Genomic DNA, 21496 nt, shown 5'->3' with positions numbered 1-21496 from the left:
GACAACAGCCACCGGCCCATCGAGCCGACGTCTGTGACAACATTTCCACAGCGTCGTCCGACCCACGAACCCGTCGTGATCAACATCAAGTCCTTCGGGAACGGGCCCAGGAAGATGCTCGAACTACCATCGAACGACGACGGGAGACGCGCCATCAGTCAGATCGGTGTGCAGAGCCTACTATGGACTACCTGACGCAGGGGGGGCCCGGTGACCTGCCTTACGAGGTGGGTTGTCTAGCCTTTACCCGAGAGTTGCGGCAGTTCCAGTGGCCCTCCCACCGCACGTTCAATCCCGATGTTGGCAAGAAGTACAATGGCAGGACCCACCCGTCGGAGTTCCTCAGCATCGACACCATCGCGATGCAAGCTGCCGGAGCTCCGACGACAAGGTGCTTGTTACTTCCCGTTGGCACTTAAACCCAACGTGATGTCATGGTTGATGCACTTGCCAGTGGATTCCATTTCTTCTTGGTCGGATTTGTGTCATGAGTTTGTTGGCGCCTTCACTGGAGGCCACCAAGCTCATGGCCAGGCAAGTGATTTGCATATCATCCCCAAGAAAGAAGGTGAAAACCTGCACAAGTACATACAGAGGTTCAGCTGGGTGCAGTACAACATCCTAGATGTTCATCCCGCCGATGTCATTGGCGCTTTTCATCAGAATGTGCGCAACCACAAGATGCACGAAGAGTTGGCGGTGAACAAGGTCAAGGACGTGGCCGAACTTTACATTCTAGCCGATAGATGTGCTCGAGCTGAAGAGGGGAGGAAGTACCCTGGCGAAGACGTCGGTGCGGAAACCAACTCCACAGACGAAGATACCGCTGCCCCGACAAAGAAGGGTTGGCGCCACAACAGGAAACATAAGGGCAAGACTGTGCTTGCCGTTGAGGGATCCGGCGAGCCCGGCACCACCAAAAAGGCCAAGGTTGATGGCCCCCGCAAGGAGGTTGCCGGGTGTGCCGCCTGTTTGGCCCTGGCGACTGCCGGCAATCCAGGAGGCTCCGACAAGCAGTACTGCCAGATCCACCGCACCAAGGGCCATGACCTCCAGAACTGCCGATAGGTTGGCTGTTGGCAGAAAAGCAGAAGGCTGAATACAAAAGGCGAGACAAGGAGAAGGGTCAGGATGGTGCTGAGGGGTCCGGCAAGAAGCATGGCGGCCAAGGGGGTCGCCGCGGCAAAGATAACCAATAAGAGAGGCCCACTCGGGGCCGCGACAAGAAAGAGGAAGATGATGATCATGATGAGGACAACGAGTCCGGCGAGCACGAGTTCCAGAAGGCTACAGAGGCCATGTGCATCGACGGTGGCGCCTCGTTGCACACCTCATAACGCCAGCTGAAGCAGTGGGCACATGAGGTCACTGCGGTGGAGCCATCGTTCGATGCCCAGAAGCCACTAAAGTGGTCCCGCACGCCCATCATTTTTGATACCGAGGATCACCCTAATCACACAACTGCGAGCGGGTGTTTGCCGTTGTTGGTTTCACCAACAATACGCAACCTCAAGGTGACCAAAGTGCTGGTTGACGGTGGGGCCGGTCTGAATTTGATCTCGCCCGCTGTGATCAAGAAGCTACAGATTCCTGATGGATATCTCGAGGAGACGGGCACGTTCCAAGGGGTAAACCCGGGAAGGAGTCAGCCGAAAGGTAAAATCACGCTACCCATTACGTTCGGGGGCGAGCTGAACTACAGGATGGAGAAGATCGTTTTTGATGTTGCTGAGATCCCCCTGCCGTACAACGGGATCCTTGGCCGCCCGGCGCCGGCCAAGTTCATGGCGGCGTCATACTATGCCTACAACACATCGAAGATGCCGAGGCCGCTGACCATCATCACTGTCCCCTCTAACAAGAAAGACGCACTCATCTACACTGACCAACTCTACCGAGAGGCAGTTGCAGCAACTGCCACCAGGGCACTTCTTCCTGCCGCTGAAGCCCCGGGAAGGAAGAAGGCCGGCAAGACCTCTTACACTCACTCCGGCAAGCGCACCTCTTCGGAGTGCTGTGCTCCTGTTGAGGACGTGCCGGAGAGCTCCACCGGCAAGAGCAAGAAGTCCAAGGCCGCACCACCAGAAACGAAGAAGGTGTCTGTCAAGGAGGATGGCACGGGCAGGGCTTTCACTATAAGCTCCACCCTCGACAGCAAATAGTAAAGCACGCTCGTTGCCTTCCTGCGGGCGAATGTTGATGTATTTACATGGCAAGCATCTGACATCCCCGGCGTTCCCAGGGAGGTGATTGAGCACCATCTTGATGTCTGTCCTCATGCGTGGCCCGTCAAGAAGAAGGTCAGGAAGCAAGCTTTGGAGCGACAAGAGTTCATCATTGAAGAGATCAGGAAGTTGGAGGCAGCAGGCCTGGTAAGAGGAGTACTCCACCCCATGTGGTTGGCCAATCCGGTTGTGGTGCGTAAGGCGAATGGGAAGTGGAGGCTGTGTATTGACTACACAGACATCAATAAGACCTGTCCAAAGGATCCTTTCCCTCTGCCCCGCATCAACCAGATTGTATACTCCACTGTCGGGTGTGACCAGCTTTCATTCCTTGATGCCTATTCAGGATACCACCAGATCTTCATGATGAAGGAAGACGAAGAGAAGACCACGTTCATCACCCCATGTGGTATGTACTGTTTTGTACGAATGCCTTTCAGGTTGAAGAGCGCTGGTTCAACATTTGCCCGAGTGGTCCAGATTGGTTTTGAGCCCCGGCTATATAGAAATATGGAAGCTTATATGGATGACATAGTGGTCAAAACCAAGGAGAGGGCCACGCTCGTGCAAGATTTAGAAGAAACATTCACAAATCTATGCAAGATCAACCTCAAGCTCAACCCAGAGAAGTGCGTGTTTGGCGTCCCATCCGGCAAACTTCTTGGGTTCTTTGTGTCTCAACGCGGAATCAAAGCAAATCACAACAAGATCAAGGCGATCGAGCAGATTGAGGCACCGAAACGGGTCAAAGACTTTCGTAGGCTCGCCGGCTGCGTTGCTGCCCTGAGTAGGTTCATCTCCAAATCTGCTGAGCGCACCCTCCCCTTTTTCAAAGTTTTGAAAAGGCGGGTCCAATAAAATGGAGTCCGGAGGTAGAGGCAGCACTGCAAAATGTGAAGAGGTACCTCTCCTACACGCTAATACTAGTCGCGCCTAAACCACGGGAGCCGTTGCTGCTGTACTTAGCAGCAACAAATCAAGTGGTCAGTGTTGCGCTAGTGGCGCAGAGGGAACTTGAGGGAGAAGCAGCAGTTGCATCAAAGCCATCGGATGGCGGGCTAGGGTCCCCCCCCCCCCGGCAGAGCCTGACGCCGGCAAACCAGAACCCCCGACGAAGCCCGGTCCCGGCGAGGCAGAGTCTGAGCGGATGGGCGAAGTGGGACAGAAGAAGAAGAGGGTGCAGCACCCAATGTATTTTGTCAGTTCCCTCTTGCAGGGGCTAGGTCAATATATTCTGGAATGCAGAAGCTACTTTTCAGCCTCCTCATGGCCTCGAGAAAGTTGTGCCACTATTTCCAAGCGCACGGGATCACCGTCGACACCCGCCTCCCTTTGCTACGGATTTTGCACAACCCAGATGCGACAGGGAGGATTGTGGAGTAGGCATTGGAGCTGTTGACCTTTGGCCTCAGGTTTGAAAGTACTTCAATGATCAAGAGCCGAGCTTTGGCAGAGTTCATAGCAGAGTGGACCGCAACGCCCGACGAGGGGATTCAAGAGACCACCCCCCGACAAGGAGACGAGCAGTGAGTGGATTATGTACGTTGACAGAGCTTTATCAGTCCAAGGTGTTGGTGTTGGCGTGCTACTCGTCACACCCACTAGAGAGCACCTCAAGTACGTAATCCAGATGCACTTTCCCCAGGAAAAATCAATGAACAATACGGCGGAGTACGAGGGGTTGTTTGCTGGTCTCCGGATCGCGGCAAACCTCGGAATCAAGAAGCTCATCATCAGAGGTGATTCACAGCTCGTCGTCAAGCAAGTTAACAAGGATTACCAAAGTCCGCTGATGGAGGCCTACGTGAATGAAGTAAGGAAGTTGGAAGAACGTTTCGACGGCCTACAAGCAGAGCATGTTCCCCGAGCAGAGAACGGCGTTGCCGATGACTTGTCGAAAAGCGATGCCCTCAAGTTGCCTGTGGAACTAGGTAGCTTTGTACTTCAATTAATACAACCATCCGTAGAGCCATCAGCAGGGCAGAATAAGCGAAGGAAGACAATCCCCGGCAAGTACCTCCCCACCGAGCTCCCAGGAGCCGCCGGCAAGGAGGTTGTCGTGTACCCCAAGCTTGCCAAGGGGCAACTACCTCCGAGAGGGCCCCGGGCCCTGATCGTAGAGGCAACTGCCCCTGCGGCCGAAGATGTGCCTTTGGTCCTTGCCGTCGAGCCCCAAGCTCTGGCATGGGCGTAGCCCACCGTCTGTTTCCTCCAAACAGGAGAGCTCCCCCAGGAATAGGAAGAAGTAGAGAAAGTAGCCCGTTGATCCAACATGTACCAGTTTGTGGATGATACCCTGTATAGAAGGAGGCCAAACGGTGTGAGGCTGAAGTGCATTCCTCAAGAGGACGGACTAAAGCTGTTGGCGTAGATACATGGAGGTGTATGTGGCTCCCACATAGGGTCAAGGGCCCTTGCTGGCAAGGCATTCTGGCAAGGTTTTTTCTGGCCCACAGCCCTTCAGGATGCGGCTGCGCTAGTAACCAAGTGTGAAGCATGTCAGTTCCACTCGAAAAAGCTTCGCCAACTAGCTCAAGCCCTTCAAACAATCCCTCTCTCCTGGCCATTCTCGGTCTGGGGGCTCGACATACTGGGCCCTTTCCCCCGTGCTATCGGGGGCTTTGAGTACTTGTACGTCATGATCGACAAGTTCACAAACTGGCCCAAAGTGGAAGCAGTGAGGAAGGTGACAGCACAGTGGGCTGTCAAGTTCTTCAAGGGGCTAGTTTGCCGTTTTGGTGTACCAAACAGGGTCATCACCGACAACGGCACGCGGTTCACAAGCCGCACCTTCATGCAATACATCCAGGACCTCGGTAGCAAGGTCTGTTTCTCTTCAGTGGCACACCCATGGAGCAACGGCCAGGCGGAGAGGGCGAATGCAGAAGTATTGCGAGGCCTGAGGACAAAGACTTTTGACAGGTTGCACAGGTGTGGAAGGCACTGGATTGATGAGTTGCTGACGGTTCTTTGGTCGATCAGAATGACGCCAAATCGAGCCACTGGCCAGACACCCTTTGCCCTAGTATATGGCGCAGAAGAAGTTCTCCCCATGGAACTCACATACAGGTCACCTCGAGTGCTTGCTTATGACGAGCTTGAGCAAAAGCAGTTGCGGCAAGATGACGTGACGCTCTTTGAGGAAGATCGTCTTCAGGTAGATGTGTGAGCTGCACGCTACCAGCAAGACTTGCGTCGCTACCATAGCTGCAAGGTTCATGCCCGAAGTCTTGAGGAAGGTGACCTTGTTCTTCGGCGCGTTCAGTCGGCCAAGAATTCCAACAAGTTGACGCCAAAGTGGGAAGGCCCTTATCGGGTAATACGAGTCACCAGGCCTGGTGCAGTCTGCCTGGAGACCGAAGATGGTATCCCAGTGAGCAACTCCTGGAACATCGAACATCTTCGTAAGTTTTACCCATGAGGCGCAGTTGTCGGGCCTCCCGGCAAACCACCTTTTGTACAAGCCTTGCCGACAAGGCATGTAACCCTTGGTACAGAGCCAGGCGCAGACCCTGAGCATAAATAAGAAGCGCTGGCACCCTAAGTTTTAGCATGCATGCTAGGTTAAGTCTCCCTCTTTGGTAGGGTTGATAGTGCTCAGCGGCAACTAACCCCTAGCATAGAGGTCGGGTGTGTGTCTTTCCATCTTTTCCAGTCCTTTCTTTGGTTTGCGGGCTGCACAGGTGTTTCTGCCAAGCCATTTAAGGGCAGGGAGACGAATCGACATCCTTGACCCCGGCGAGCCATTTTCAGGGGGCTGCGGATTCAAGTATTCAACCACGACAAGCCAAGGTTGCCGGGGGCCGCAGATTCAGATAAGTCTTTTATCCCCTGTTATGCATTTCTGTATGGAACTGGGATGTATGAAGCCTCGTTTATTCCTGGGCCACCGTGCTCCCCCTTTCCTGTGCCCAAGAACTATTCTCTGGGCCGGAACTTGGTTGTAGTTGCGGTGACAAGGGAGCAAACGAAGGGCCTAATCCTACTTCGCCCCTGCCTCCGCCGAGAGCGTGAGTATGGTCGTGCTATGAAGTGAGGGGACGGCAAAGCCTGTTGCCGGGCGGTAATGTTTATCTTAGGAATAACAAGGATTCATTCCTTGGCATGGGCCTCACTCACGCACAAAGAACCCAGCAAGCACCCTTTTTCATTAATACGTTCCAAACAGGTACAGTTCATATGGAATGTAAACATGAGCAAGGGGATTACAAGGTTTAAATCTAACAAGTGCCCGCAGGCTTAAAAACTAAAAAGGATAGGTGCCCCATGATCCCTATTCTTGCCCTTTTCCTCTCAGGTGCGGCACGTGAAGGCAAAAAGGAAGCAACGGGGAACGCGCCGATGGAGAGCTTGACGAGGAAGACCCTCGGCAGGGCGTGGCTAAGGGAGGAGGGCGGCGCGGTCTGTCGGAGTCGGCATCCTCCCGCTTGACGCCCTCGTCGTCGCTGTCACTGTCCTCCTCGTCACTCCCGCTTGAGGAGGAGTCTTCATCATCGGAGGAGCTCTCCACACAACACCTTAGGCGAGTTTTCAAGTGCCCAAAGACCTTGACGGAGAGCAGGCCGTTCTCCATTAATTTGAAGTGGAGAACGAGCCCCTTCGATAGGCTGTGGGCACGAGCGAAGGTCTTCCATCCACGACGAAGATACATAACGTGAGGGGTGGGGAAGTCGACGTCGACCCGCATGCTGCAATTCCCACAGCCCCTCATATGCAGCCTCAAAGCCTGTGGCGGGTCGAGCTCCATGTCCCGAGCGAACGGAGTAGGGAGACGAAGACAATGGTGCACTGGCCTGTGCAGCCTGATGACGAACACGCAGGGCTGGTCTCCGACGTGGCCCTCCATTGGGGGAGGGGCCGCTGGCGGAGGCAAGGCCGGTGCGCCGCCTCGTCCTCCTCTTCCCCGAGCGCCACGGCGGCCTCGGCCTCGCCCCCTCCCCCTTCCTCTCACGGTCGGCTCGGACGCCATGAGCTCTTGGGAAGGAGGGGCATGTTGTCGAGCAGAGACCCTCATCACCGCCATCGAAGTGCCGGCGCGCCCTCTCGCCATAGCAAAAGGAAGGAAGGAGCCAAGGCGAAAGAGGAGATGAATGATGAAGGATTGCGGGGTGCCATCCCCCTCCCCTTCTTATAAAGGGGTGAGGCCGGGGCTCGATCGTCCCACTTAACCAACCCGGCCGCCAGGGGCGTAGGGAATCGAGACCGACCCGCTGCTCCAATCAGCGACGACCTGGTTTCCCATCTCGCCATTTAAGGCATGCCCCCCCCCCCTCATCGACCGCCTACCATTTTCGAAGCATGGGGGACACGTGGCGAGCAAGCCAAAATCGAGAAGACAAGTGAGGTGACTATTTTCCACCCCGTGATCGTGGGGCACGGGCACCTTGAAGGCCACGACTCGAGTCCACTTAGTAAATGAGCCACGCCCCTGGGTTTTCCTCTTTTTACGAGGAAGGCGCGAGCCGCCTCTTTACCACGATGTGACGCATGCGTGCAGCAACTGCCCCACGCATGACCCCCACATCATGCATTCAACGTGGGTCATAGGGAAGTGCAACGAGCGAGGGAGTTACTGCAGTAGAAACTCTGTCGTGCACGCGCACGCGCATCGTTCTAGGCCTGGCCCAATAACACCCCGCGCCTATATGTGACCCAGGCCCGGGGGCTCCTGTTGGTGTACAAAAGTAAGGGTCCCTTTTTGTACCCCTTTACTTGTGCGCGGGCAGTCACAGCCCCACGCCCGTGGCCACGCAGGGCGGGGCAGAAGAAGCAAAGATTACCAGAGCCGTGCTCAAGACCAGAAGCATGAAGAGCTGAAGGGCCAAGGTCCATGCCGGGGCGGCCTTCACGGCCCCGGAAAGAACTTTGTCGGGGCAACTTGCCCAATGCCAGCAGGGCTGCCACTCTTGACCCTAAGAGTTCCGACGCCCTCAACCACATTGGAACCAAAGCTCGGGAGGCGCCTCCGTGGTGGCATGCAGATCTTTGTGAAGACCAAGAACATACAAGACTAGAGGAGAATCACAAGACGAAGATCCTCCGCAAGATCCTTACCGAGGATACCCACGAGACCCACCGGCAAGACCCTTGTCGGGGATGACCACGACGCCGTGGCAAGACCCTTGCCGGGGCCCCGACAAGACTCTCGCTGAAGACATCCGCGGGGCCACAACCAGGCCTCCTCCTGCCAAGACTCCACCGTCGTTCCCACGCAGCTGCCAGCCCGCCAACTAGGCGAGCACATGCATGGCAACGTGCGGCTTCCAGGCCAACTCAGCAAGCACCTGCGTGGTGGCATGCAGGTCTTCGTGAAGATTCTGCCACCGCACCAACTCAGTAGCTAGCCAGCCAGCGTGGCACTACACGCCTTGTCGGTTCTAAGGCGCGTCGAAGCCGGGCGAGGCAGCGACAGCTGGGACGAGCATCCCTTTTGTCCCCGATAAAGCAAGAAGGGCACGTCGGCAGCACATTAAATGTGTTTGTCCTATGGTGCCAGGAGATAGACTCGACTACTGTACAACTTTCCATCTCCTGTGTGCATCGACACGCTTTGTAGCTAGTCCAAGAACACCAGATAAACATAAACCAGCAAGAGTAGGGTATTACGCATCACTTGCGGCCCGAACCTGGATAATCCCCCCGTGTTGATCCCTCAAACCCGCTCTTTCCACGGCCACGCACCCGCCAACCATAGCAAAAGGGATTCTCTGTGATCCCATAGGTGTCGTTTCCCCCGACAAATACATGACAAGTTTTGGTGTGGTTTTGATAGGTGGCCCTATCGTACATCCACGTTGATGGAGACTTCAACCCACGAAGAATTCAGGGCAAGAAGAGACGCTGAACAGGATGAGAATGCAGGGAAGAGGCGAGGTGTTCACAAACACTTTCCTTCAGCATCCCTTAGAAATGTGCGCTTGCCGCGTAGCTAGCTCATTGTAACATCCCAAATTTTCAATTTGGAATGTTATACAATAGATCATCATTGCATATCATATTTTATTTGCATTTTGGTTGATCCTAGAAATTTCACGCAACTCAATGACCCTCGGAGAGAGTTGGGGAATTCGTTATTTTCCTATTTGAGCTTTCTCAAATTTTGAAAATGGGATCATTTGATTTTATTTATTTTATCTTCAATTATTTCTATTATCAACATATGAGAGAGGGAATAATATGACTTTTCCAAAATAAAGAAATATTGAGGATTTAATAAAAAATCAAATAAGATTTTATTTGGATTTATTTGCTATTTTATTTGAATTGATTCAAAATTTCATTTAGGCCCCAAATAAATGTTCATCCTATGCGGCTTGATTTTTGAAGCCGGGGAAAATTTATTTCGGGCTTTTTGGAGTCTGTTTAGTATTCCTTTTGTTTTTCTTTCTGAGCGTAATTATTTAAAAAAAATGCCCGAACCGACCTACGGGCCGTATCCGGCCCGGACTCCTCCGGGGGGAGGCTTTATATACGGCGGCCCGGGCCGCCCCAGCCCACAACCGCGCCCCGCCCCGCAAACCCTAAGCCGCCGCCGCCAGCCGCCACCGCCCCGCCGTCACCGGAGTTCGCCGCCGACGAGGTCGAGCCGCCCCGGTTTTTTTAGAAAACCGTTAGGTTTTCACCGTTTTTTCGGTTTTTTTAGATTTGTTTTTTTAGATAGATCGGTTTTTTTCTCGGTTTAGTTAATTAGCGAGCGTTCGCTCGTTCGTTCATTTTAATGAATGCGTTCATCGTTTAGATTCAAATAACGAACGTTCGTTCGTTAATCTGTTTGTTGTTTTTCTTTTTCTCGGATTAAATCCGCAATTTTTCTGATCGTGATTTCTGATCCGATTTTCGTTCTAGTATAACTTTTCGCTCGTTTATCAGAATCAGGCGATCCAAGCGCCTGGAGTTTCGTCTTGAAACCCTCTTTCCGTTTAACCAACTCAAACAAGTTTTTGCCTGTGTAAAATTTTACTTAGATCCAGGTTAGTAAACGAAGCTTATTTCTTTTGTTGTTTGTCATTCGTTGCTTCGTTCGATTTGATTCTTTTTGCCAACCGGTGTTCTTAAGTTGAACTTTCTGGTTAGATCTCTTATTTGAGTTTTACCTGTGCATTAGTTGAGTACTTATTGTATGCTTGTTTGTTTGCGATAGAGTACCCGGAGTATGCCGCTTGCTACTTCGAATCGCTAGGTTTTGTGGATCATCAGCAAGGCAAGTAACACTTTGATCATACCTCCTACTACCCAGTTTTTATTGCATTAGATCAATCCTCACACATTGCATGATTAGAATCTAATTAAATTGTGGGTTTGGGAAGTAGATGAGGTAGCACCTATTACCTGTTATTATCAAACCTTTGGGAGTTACTTCTACGTTGCTTAAATTGCCATGCTATGCTAGTAGACGTGGATTGGGTGAGTGTATCCATGACAGATGTGAGTTTGTGAAATTAATGGTTTAACTAAGGTGGCAACTTAAATACACATCTGGGTGGATTGAGGCACCTGGGTATTCCAGCGATTGCCTGTTTTCTTTTGGACCGCCACCCAGGCTTAAAGGGATCATGAGATTATTCATACTAGAAACTTCCGTGTGCAGCCACAAGCTACTATGGGCTCTAGCATAGTTGATTAAGTTGTGCGAACTCTTACAGTGGTAGACTAGCAAATGTAGGGGAAAGTAGGTGTAATAGTCTACCCGATCGTAAGGTGCTAGCGCTTCTGAAAGACTATGTCTCGGTCATCCGTTTCTCAAACGCCATGTAGTGCGAGAATCCCAACGGAGGAGATCGAGTCCTGTGGGGAAAAGTGCGCAAACCTCTGCAGAGTGTATAAACTAATCATGGTTAGCCAAGTCCCCGGTCATGGACATCTTGAGTATCTAGTACTTGGATTATCATGTGAATCTCATCATGTTACTCTAAATAATTTTGTTGGGTTTTAATGATGATGTTTAATTGGGATTGAGAGCGTGTCTACACTCTCAATGTTTAACAACCACCATGATAGTTAAATAAAATTTATTCCTTTGCAGTAGGGAAAAATTGGCTTTCGCAAAACTGTAATCATAGAGCTTTCCACCAGCCACATATGCATGTACTATAGCCTTATTCTTTCATTATTCTCTATGTGTTACATTGCCAGCATATTCGATGTGCTGACCTGTTTCGGGCTACAACGTTCATGTTGCAGACTTTTCAGACGACGAGTAAGGTGCCCTTTAGGTCGTGGTTCTATACTCAGTCATGCCGTTGGAGTTGATGGACTCACTTATCTTCCAAGCCTTCCATTGTTATCGTTATTAGATGGCCTTAAGCCATATTTATTGTAATAAGTTCTCCTTTGAGACTCGATGTAATAAGTGTGTGATTGCTACTCTGTTATAAATCCTTCAAGTACTGTGTGGTGTCAGCATTGCTGATCCAGGGATGACACTAGAGCACAGAGATTGGACCGTTTGAGGTCTGGTCGCTACAAGATGGTATCAGAGCACACGCTGACTGTAGGACATTACCACTAAGCTAAAGCCCTAGATCACTACTCACTCTTCTCATTCTGACTCCTCATCTTTTCTACTCTTTTAGGATGGCGGATGCAAGGAACAAGTTCACGCAACCGGATGAAGATACACCCTTTGGACGTCACTTGAAGGAAATCACTAGATATCTGAACATAGGAGTACCAAGCTTCACCGGAACCTACAACGCCACTTTACCAGAAGAGGAGCGCTGGATGATTCAAGTTCAAGTTCCAGGAAGGACGTTGATGCCAGTTACTGAGCCCATAGAGTTTTCCTTTAATGCACCAACCTGGAGTCTAGGAAAGAGCATGGCATCTCACATCGCCATGGGACGCATTGGAGAAGTTTACCGCAATGATCTCAAGGATACTATCTACCAGATTTGTGGGCGCCGAGATGAGCAATGGGAGATGATCAGTACGAAGAAGGATAGATCAATCGCAGCTTTTATCCTGGAGTTAAACTAGCACATTCAAAGTCAGGAGAACCAGATGTGCACCGACATGATAGATCTGAAGAAAGCAAGGACAAGAATCAAGGAACTGGAGGAAGAACTCAAGGCTACACGTGAAGATTATGAAGAGGAATCGAAGTATTAGTGGAGAAGAATGACGATCTGATCAAGAAGATTGGAATATTTATGGGAGGCCCTACACTAGTAGAAGAAGACAAAGAACCCAAGGAGATTTGCCCGGAAGACTACATCATCATCGACGACACCGACTCGGATCCAGATGATAGCGATGATGACTATGTTGATGAAGCTGGAGCAGATATCATGGAGTCTGCAACCGAAGAATATTTCTAGTAGACCACCCCATCAGTAGTAGTAGTCCACCATGTAAATATAGTAGTCCGAGCACTTTTGTGATAGTGAGATCGATTGTATGCCCTTGTTTGATTGAATGAAGTGAATTGTTTGCTTTTGCCTCATGTGCATATGGGTAGTGTTTTCTCTTTAGACCCCTCTCTATTCTTAAATCTCATCTTTTCTAAACCCATCAGATGCCTCCGAGACGTGACCCCGGATTTACCTTCCCACCGGAGCTCACCCAGTTGATCCAGCAGCAGAACACATTGATGCAGTTGCTAGTCCAGAATCAGAATCAGGGGAACAACAACAAAAACCCACCACCACCACCACATGTTGATCACTTAGCCCGTTTTCTTAGGCTGAATCTGTCGGTGTTTTCCAGTAGCACCGAGCCGATAGTAGAAGATGATTGGCTCTGCAAGACAGCAAGGGAGTTGACCACAACAGGATGCACAGATGCGCAAAAGGTGAAGTTTGCCACACATCAGCTTGAAGGACCCGCAGCATCATGGTGGGAGAATTTCACCGCCACTTTCCCTATCGACACTGTCACATGGGACCAGTTCCAGCAGGCTTTCCGTACTGCCCATGTTTCAGCAGGAGCTATGGCCATGAAGAAGCGTGATTTTCGCAACTTGCACCAAGGAGGACGGACAGTTGGCCAGTATGTGGAGGACTTTAGTAAGCTAGCACATTATGCTCGAGATGACGTTGCTACAGATGCAGCTAAGCAGGAGAAGTTTCTGGAAGGACTGAATGATGAGTTGAGCATGCAGTTGATGGTAGCAACCTTCAACAACTACTAGGAGTTGGTAGATCGTGCTCTCATGATTGAAGGGAAGCAGCAGCAAATTGAGAACTGTAAGAGGAAGTATGGACAAGGGAAGTACAATTCAGGAGCTCAGCAGAAGCCACATTTTACCCCTAGACCAGGAGGACATTTTCAGCATACCCATGGAGGAGGTAGCTCGCACAATCATAATAGCCCCAAGAATGGTAATGGGAATGGAGGAAGCAACAGCCAGAACCGCACCAACCCATCAACTCTAGCCAAGAGAGACCTGAGCCAAGTCACTTGCTTTAAGTGCCAGAAAACCGGACATTATGCCAATGAATGTCCTGAAGCTCAGAATGGAAATGGTAATGGCAGCTCTGGGAAGAAGACGAACCCTTTCAACAGGGGACAGGTGAACCACGTTAACGTGGAGGAGGTTGAAGAGCAGCCGGATGCAGTAATCGGTAAGTTTTTGGTTAAGTCATTTACTGCACTCGTTCTTTTTGATACTGGTGCACCGCATTCATACATATCAAGGGAATTTATGGATAAGTATAACCTGCCCACCAAAGTTCTTAGAACACCTATGTTAGTAAGCTCACCAGGAGCGGGGTATATGGCTAGTAAGGGATGTTTTCAAGTGCCATTGAGTATAGGTAGGCATGTGTTTCCCTCGGATTTGATCATTTTGGAATCACAAGGTTTGGATGTAATTATGGGTATGGATTGGCTATCGATGTATGGAGGAAACATCGATTGCGCCACTAAGTCAATTTTGCTTACCACCCCAGAAGGGAGAAGGATCAAGTATGTATCCCGGCATGTGCCGAAAAGGACTCAAGTAAATTCGTTAATAGGAGTTGTATAGGAGGAAGTACCAGTAGTGAAGGATTTCCCTGATGTATTTCCAGAAGAGTTGCCAAGCATGCCACCGGATAGAGATATTGAGTTTTTGATTGAGCTTTTGCCAGGCATAGGGCCAATATCTAAGAGACCATATAGGATGCCCGCAAAGGATTTGGAAGAGATTAAGAATCAGATTAAGGAGTTACTGGATAAAGGATATATTCGCCCAAGTTCTTTGCCTTGGGGATCGCCAGTACTTCTAGTGGAGAAGAAGGATGGATCGTTAAGGATGGTTGTTGATTATCGAGGATTGAATGAAGTAACCATCAAGAACAAGTACCCACTACCGATGATCAATGATCTATTTGATCGATTGCAAGGAGCTAAGGTATTATCCAAGATCGATCTGCGATCAGGATACCATCAGTTGAAGATTCGAGAACAAGATATACCTAAGACAGCTTTTACCACCAGGTATGGGTTGTACGAGTATACGGTTATGTCATTTGGTCTGACTAACGCACCTGCCTATTTTATGAACATGATGAACAAGGTGTTTATGGAGTTTTTGGATAAGTTCGTCGTAGTGTTCATTGATGATATGCTGGTTTACTCGAAGAATGAAGAGGAGCATAAGGAGCATTTGCGTTTGGTACTTGGTAAGCTCAGAGAACATCAGTTATACGCCAAGTTTAGCAAATGTGAGTTTTGGTTGAAGGAAGTTGGATTTCTCGGACACGTTATATCCGGAGAAGGTATAGTAGTAGATCCCACCAAGCTTGACACTATGACAAATTGGGAAGCGCCAACAACAGTTGGAGAGATCATGAGTTTTCTTGGACTCGCAGGATAATACCAAAGATTCATTGAAAATTTCTCGAAGATTGCAAAGCCTATGATGGAGTTGTTGAAGAAGGATACCAAGTTCAAATGGACTGAAGAGTGTGAGGCCAGTTTCCAGGACTTGAAGAAACGTTTGGTTACATCGCCAGTGTTGATTCTGCTAGATCAAACCAAGGATTATGAGGTGTATTGTGACGCTTCACGTCGAGGACTTGGATCAGTGCTTATGCAGGAAGGAAGAGTTGTTTCATATGCCTCACGACAGCTTAAGCCTCATGAGTTGAATTATACCACGCATGATTTGGAGTTAGCAGCCGTAGTGCATGCATTGAAAACTTGCAGACATTTTCTCATTGGAAACCATTGCGAGGTGTACAGGGATCACAAGAGTTTGAAGTATATTTTCACGTAGAAGGAGTTGAATCTCAGGCAAAGGAGATGGTTGGAGCTCATCAAGGATTATGACATGAGATTGCATTATCACCCCGGAAAGACTAACGTAGTAGCTGACGCGTTGAGCCGTAAAAGCCATGTCAACACTTTAATGACGGGAGATTTACCAAGGGAGTTAGCCAAAAATCTTTGTGAGCTATGTTTAGAGATAGTCCCGATAGGCTATGTAGCAGCATTGGAGATTCAGTCTACTTTGATGGATAAGATCAGAGAAGCTCAAAGGACTAACAAGGAGATTGCTTCTATTAAGGAGAAAATGAGCAAAGGAAAAGCTAAAGGATTTCGTGAGGATGAGCATGATACCTTATGGTTTGAAGACCGTGTTTATGTGCCTAATGACCCGGAGATCAGGAAGTTGATTCTACAGGAGGCCCATGATTCACCATATTCGATTCACCCAGGAAATACCAAGATGTATTTGGATTTGAAGGATACTTTCTGGTGGACCGGAATGAAGAAGGATATTGTGGAGTATGTAGCAGTTTGTGATGTATGTCAGAGAGTAAAGGTAGAGCATCAGAAGCCAGCGGGATTGCTATAGCCATTGCCAATACCCGAATGGAAGTGGGATAAGTTAGGCATTGATTTTATCACAGGGTTGCCCAGAACACGTTCAGGCTATGACTCGATATGGGTTGTAGTCGATCGTTTGACAAAGGTAGCCCATTTCATTCCAGTGAAGACTACCTATACCAGTGCCAAGTTAGCAAAGATATACATGACCAGGATCGTATGTCTGCATGGAGTTCCAAGGAGTATTGTATCAGATAGAGGAACCCAATTTACCTCAAAGTTCTGGAATCAGTTGCACGAAACTTTAGGTACCAGGCTAGAGTTCAGTACAGCTTTCCATCCGCGGACAGATGGACACACCGAGAGAGTTAATTAGATTTTGGAGAATATGATGAGAGCTTGCGCACTAGATTGCGGATCTAGTTGGGACGAGAATTTGCCATACGCAGAGTTCTCTTATAACAATAGTTATCAATCCAGTTTGAAGATGGCCCCTTTCGAAGCCTTGTATGGAAGGAGGTGCAGGACCCCATTGTCGTGGGACGAAGTTGGAGACCGACAGTTGTTTGGACTGGATCTGATTAAGGAGTCTGAACAAAAGGTGAAATTGATTCGCGATAGGCTCAAGGTAGCCCAGTCCAGGTAGAAGAGCTACGCAGATTCTAAACACAAGGAGACGGTTTACGAAGTCGGAGACCGAGTTTATCTTTGAGTATCTCCACTTCGAGGAGTTAAGCGCTTTGGAGTTAAGGGAAAGTTAGCGCCACATTTTGTAGGACCATACAAAGTTTTGGAGCGTATGGGAGAAGTAGCCTACAAGTTGGAATTGCCCGAAGGATTGTCAGGAGTTCACGACGTGTTCCACATTTCCCAGTTGAAGAAGTGCCACGCGGAGATGGCTGATATACCGCTGAGAGACACAGTACCGCTGGAAGGGATTCAGTTGGACAGTGATTTGACCTATGAGGAGAAACCAGTCAAGATTCTTGAGTATGCCAGCCGAGTCACCCGCAGCAAGGTTATCAAGTTTTGCAAAGTTCAGTAGAGCCACCACACGGAGGATGAAGCCACCTGGGAACGATAGGAAGATTTGTCGAAGAACCACCCTCACCTATTTTCTAGCCAACCCGAATCTCGAGGGCGAGATTCATCTTAAGGGGGTAGGTTTGTAACATCCCAAATTTTCAATTTGGAATGTTATACAATAGATCATCATTGCATATCATATTTTATTTGCATTTTGGTTGATCCTAGAAATTTCACGCAACTCAAGGACCCTCAGAGAGGGTTGGGGAATTCGTTATTTTCATATTTGAGCGTTCTCAAATTTTGAAAATGGGATCATTTGATTTTATTTATTTTATCTTCAATTATTTCTATTATCAAAATATGAGAGAGGGAATAAAATGACTGTCCCAAAATAAAGAAATATTTAGGATTTAATAAAAAATCAAATAAGATTTTATTTGGATTTATTTGCTATTTTATTTGAATTTAGAAAAAATGTGCGTTTTTCAAAATTGCATTTAGGCCCCAAATAAATGTTCATCCTGTGCGGCTTGATTTTAGAAGCCGGGGAAAATTTATTTCGGGATTTTTGAAGTCTGTTTAGTATTCCTTTTGTTTTTTTCTGTGCGTAATTATTTTAGAAAACGCCCGAACCGACCTACGGGCCGTATCCGGCCCGGACTCCTCCGGGGGGAGGCTTTATATACCGCGCCCTGGGCCGCCCCAGCCCACAACCGCGCACCGCCCCGAAAACCCTAAGCCGCCGCCGTCGCCGTGCCGCCGCCCCGCCGTCGCCGGAGTTCGCCGCCGACGAGGTCGAGCAGCCCCGGTTTTTTTAGAAAACCGTTAGGTTTTCACCGGTTTTTTCGGTTTTTTTAGATAGATCGATTTTTTTCTCGGTTTAGTTAATTAGCGAGTGTTCACTTGTTCGTTCATTTTAACGAACGCGTTCATCATTTAGATTCAGATAATGAACGTTCGTTCGTTAATCTGTTCGTCGTTTTCCTTTTTCTCGGATTAAATCCGCGATTTTTCTGATCGCGATTTCTGATCCGATTTTCATTCTAGTATAACTTTCACTCGTTTATCGGAATCAGGCGATTCAAGCGCCTGGAGTTTCGTCTCGAAACCCTCTTTCCGTTTAACCAACTCAAACAAGTTTTTGCCTCTGTAAAATTTTACTTAGATCCAGATTAGTAAACGAAGGTTGTTTCTTTTGCCGTTTGCCTTTCGTTGCTTCGTTCGATTTGATTCCTTTTGCCAACCGGAGTTCTTAAGTTGAACTTTCTGGTTAGACATCTTATTTGAGTTTTACCTGTGCATTAGTTGAGTACTTATTGTATGCTTGTTTGTTTGTGATAGAGTACCCGGAGTGCGCTGCTTGCTACTTCGAATCGCTAGGTTTTGCGGATCATCAGCAAGGCAAGTAATAGTTTGATCATACCTCCTACTACCCAGTTTTTATTGCATTAGATCAATCCTCACACATTGCATGATTAGGATCTAATTAAATTGTGGGTTTGGGAAGTAGATGAGGTAGTACCTATTACCTGTTATTATCAAACCTTTGGGAGTTACTTCTACGTTGCTTATATTGCCATGCTATGCTAGTAGACGTGGATTGGGTGAGTGTATCCATGACAGATGTGAGTTTGTGAAATTAATGGTTTAACTAAGGTGGCAACTTAAATACACATCTGGGTGGATTGAGGCACCTGGGTATTCCAGCGATTGCCTGTTTTCTTTTGGACTGCCACCCAGGCTCAAAGGGATCATGAGATTATTCATACTAGAAACTTCCGTGTGCAGCCACAAGCTACTATGGGCTCTAGCATAGTTGATTAAGTTGTGCGAACTCTTACAGTGGTAGACTAGCAGATGTAGGGGAAAGTAGGTGTAATGATCTACCCAATCGTAAGGTGCTAGCGCTTCTGAAAGACTATGTCTTGGTCATCCGTTTCTCAAACGCCATGTAGTGCGAGAATCCCAACGGAGGAGATCAAGTCTTGTGGGGAAAAGTGTGCAAACCTCTATAGAGTGTATAAACTAATCATGGTTAGCCGTGTCCCCGGTCATGAACATCTTGAGTATCTAGTACTTGGATTATCATGTGAATCTCATCATGTTACTCTAAATAATTTTGTTGGGTTTTAATGATGATGTTTAATTAGGATTGAGAGCGTGTCTACACGCTCAATGTTTAACAACCACCATGATAGTTAAATAAAATTTATTCCTTTGCAGTAGGGAAAAATTGGCTTTACGCAAAACTGTAACCATAGAGCTTTCCACCAGCCACATATGCATGTAGTATAGCCTTATTCTTTCATTACTCTCTATGTGTTACATTGCCAGCATATTCCATGTGCTGACCCGTTTCGGGCTGCAACGTTCATGTTGCAGACTTTTCAGACGACGAGTAAGGGGCCTTTAATTTTAGGTCGTGGTTCTATACTCAGTGATGCCATTGGAGTTGATGGACTCATTTATCTTCCAAGCCTTCCGCTGTTATCGTTATTAGATGGCCTTAAGCCATATTTATTGTAATAAGTTCTCCTTTGAGACTCGATGCAATAATTGTGTGATTGCTACTCTGTTATAAATCCTTCAAGTACTGTGTGGTGTCAGCATTACTTATCCAAGGATGACATCAGAGCACAGAGATTGGACCGTTTGAGGTCTGGTCGCTACACTCATACCCATCCCAACTACCCCTTTTGTTTATTTTGTATCTGTATAGCTCCTTGTCGTCGTCTTTGGCAAGGGAGGTGTGACACTCATCACGAAGCGGCACTCGAGTATGTCGTGATCTTCTCATGTCACGCCATCAACGGATAGGGTTGACATTGGACCTTGATGAACATCACACCCTCATTGCCTTTGGTCACCATGCGGCGATAGGTGGCCCCAATATAACACACACACTCACACACACACTTACCCTCGCGTCCCACAACCTTTTCTAGTTTCTTTATTTCTTTCAGTGGGTGACCTCATTTTCATGGGATGTGTGACACTTGTCTCCCTTGAGGCAAAGCCCCTCCCGAAAATGCACTTGTCGAAGATTAACGCTTGAGAAAATTGTTATCTTCTTATGTCATGACAATCCTCCATTGTTGGATCTTGTTTGTGTGTGTCTGATACGTCTCCAACGTATCTATAATTTTTTTATTGTTCCATGTTATTATATTATCTATTTTGGATGTTTTATATGCATTAATATGCTATTTTATATTAATTTTGGGACTAACCTATTAACCCAGAGCCCACTGCCAGTTTCTATTTTTTCCTTGTTTTTGAGTTTTACAGACAAGGAATATCAAACGGAGTCCAAACGGAATAAAATTTTATGGTGATTTTTCTTGGACCAGAAGACACCTAGGAAACTTGGAGACGAGGCCAGAAGACCTATGGGGAGGCCACAAGCCCTAGGGGGCACCCCCTAGGCTTGTGCCCCCTATAGACCTCCTAACCCTAATCTTCACTCCATAAATACCCAAATATTCCCCCAACATCAAAAGCATCCATGAAAAAACTTTTCCGCCGCCGCAAGCCTCTGTTTCCATGAGATTCCATCTTTGGGCCATTTCCGGCACCCTGCCGGAGGGGAATTCGATCACGAAGGGCATCTACATCAACTCTATTGCCCTTCTGATGAAGCGTGAGTAGTTTACCACAGACCTATGGGTCCATAGCTAGTACCTAGATGGCTTCTTCTATCTCTATGATCTTCAATACCATGTTCTCCTCAATGTTCTTGGAGTTCTATCCGATGTAATATTCTTTTGCGGTGTGTTTGTCGATATCGAATGAATTGTGGATTTATGATGGGATTATCTATGAATATTATTTGAGTCTTTTCTGAATTCTTATATGCATGATCAAATATCATTGTATTTCTCTTTGAACTAAGGTTTGGTTTGGTCAACTAGATTGGTTCTTCTTGCAATGGGAGAGGTGCTTAATTTTGGGTTCAATCTTGATGTGTCCTCACCAAGTGACATAGTAGGGGTAGGGAGGCACATATTGTATTGTTGCCATCAAGGGTAAAAAGATGGGGTTTTCATCATATTTCTTGAGTTTATCCCTCTACATCATGTCATCTTACTTAAGGCGTTACTCCGTTCTTATGAACTTAACACTCTAGATGCATGCTAAATAGCGGTTGATGTGTGGAGTAATAGTAGTAGATGCAGGCAGGAGTCGGTCTACTTAACACGGACATGATGCCAATATTCATATCATTGCCTTGGATAAGGCATAACTTTGCGCTTTTCTATCAATTGCTCGACAGTAATTTGTTCGCCCACCACATTTTTTTCTTTCAAGAGAGAAGCCTCTAGTGAAACCTATGGTCCCGGGTCTATTTTCCATCATAGATTTTCAGATCTATAAACCAAAAACCCCAAAAATAGTTTCCTGTAATTTATTTGTTTTTTACTTTGTTTTACGTTTGAGTAATATTTTATATCTATCTCTATCAGATCTCATCCTTGCTAGTGACCGTGAAG

The sequence above is a fragment of the Triticum dicoccoides genome, chromosome 3A (assembly GCF_002162155.2).
Source record: "Triticum dicoccoides isolate Atlit2015 ecotype Zavitan chromosome 3A, WEW_v2.0, whole genome shotgun sequence".
Lineage (NCBI taxonomy): Eukaryota > Viridiplantae > Streptophyta > Magnoliopsida > Poales > Poaceae > Triticum > Triticum dicoccoides.
The sequence above is the reverse complement of the archived record's forward strand: the minus strand, read 5'-3'. Positions refer to the sequence as shown.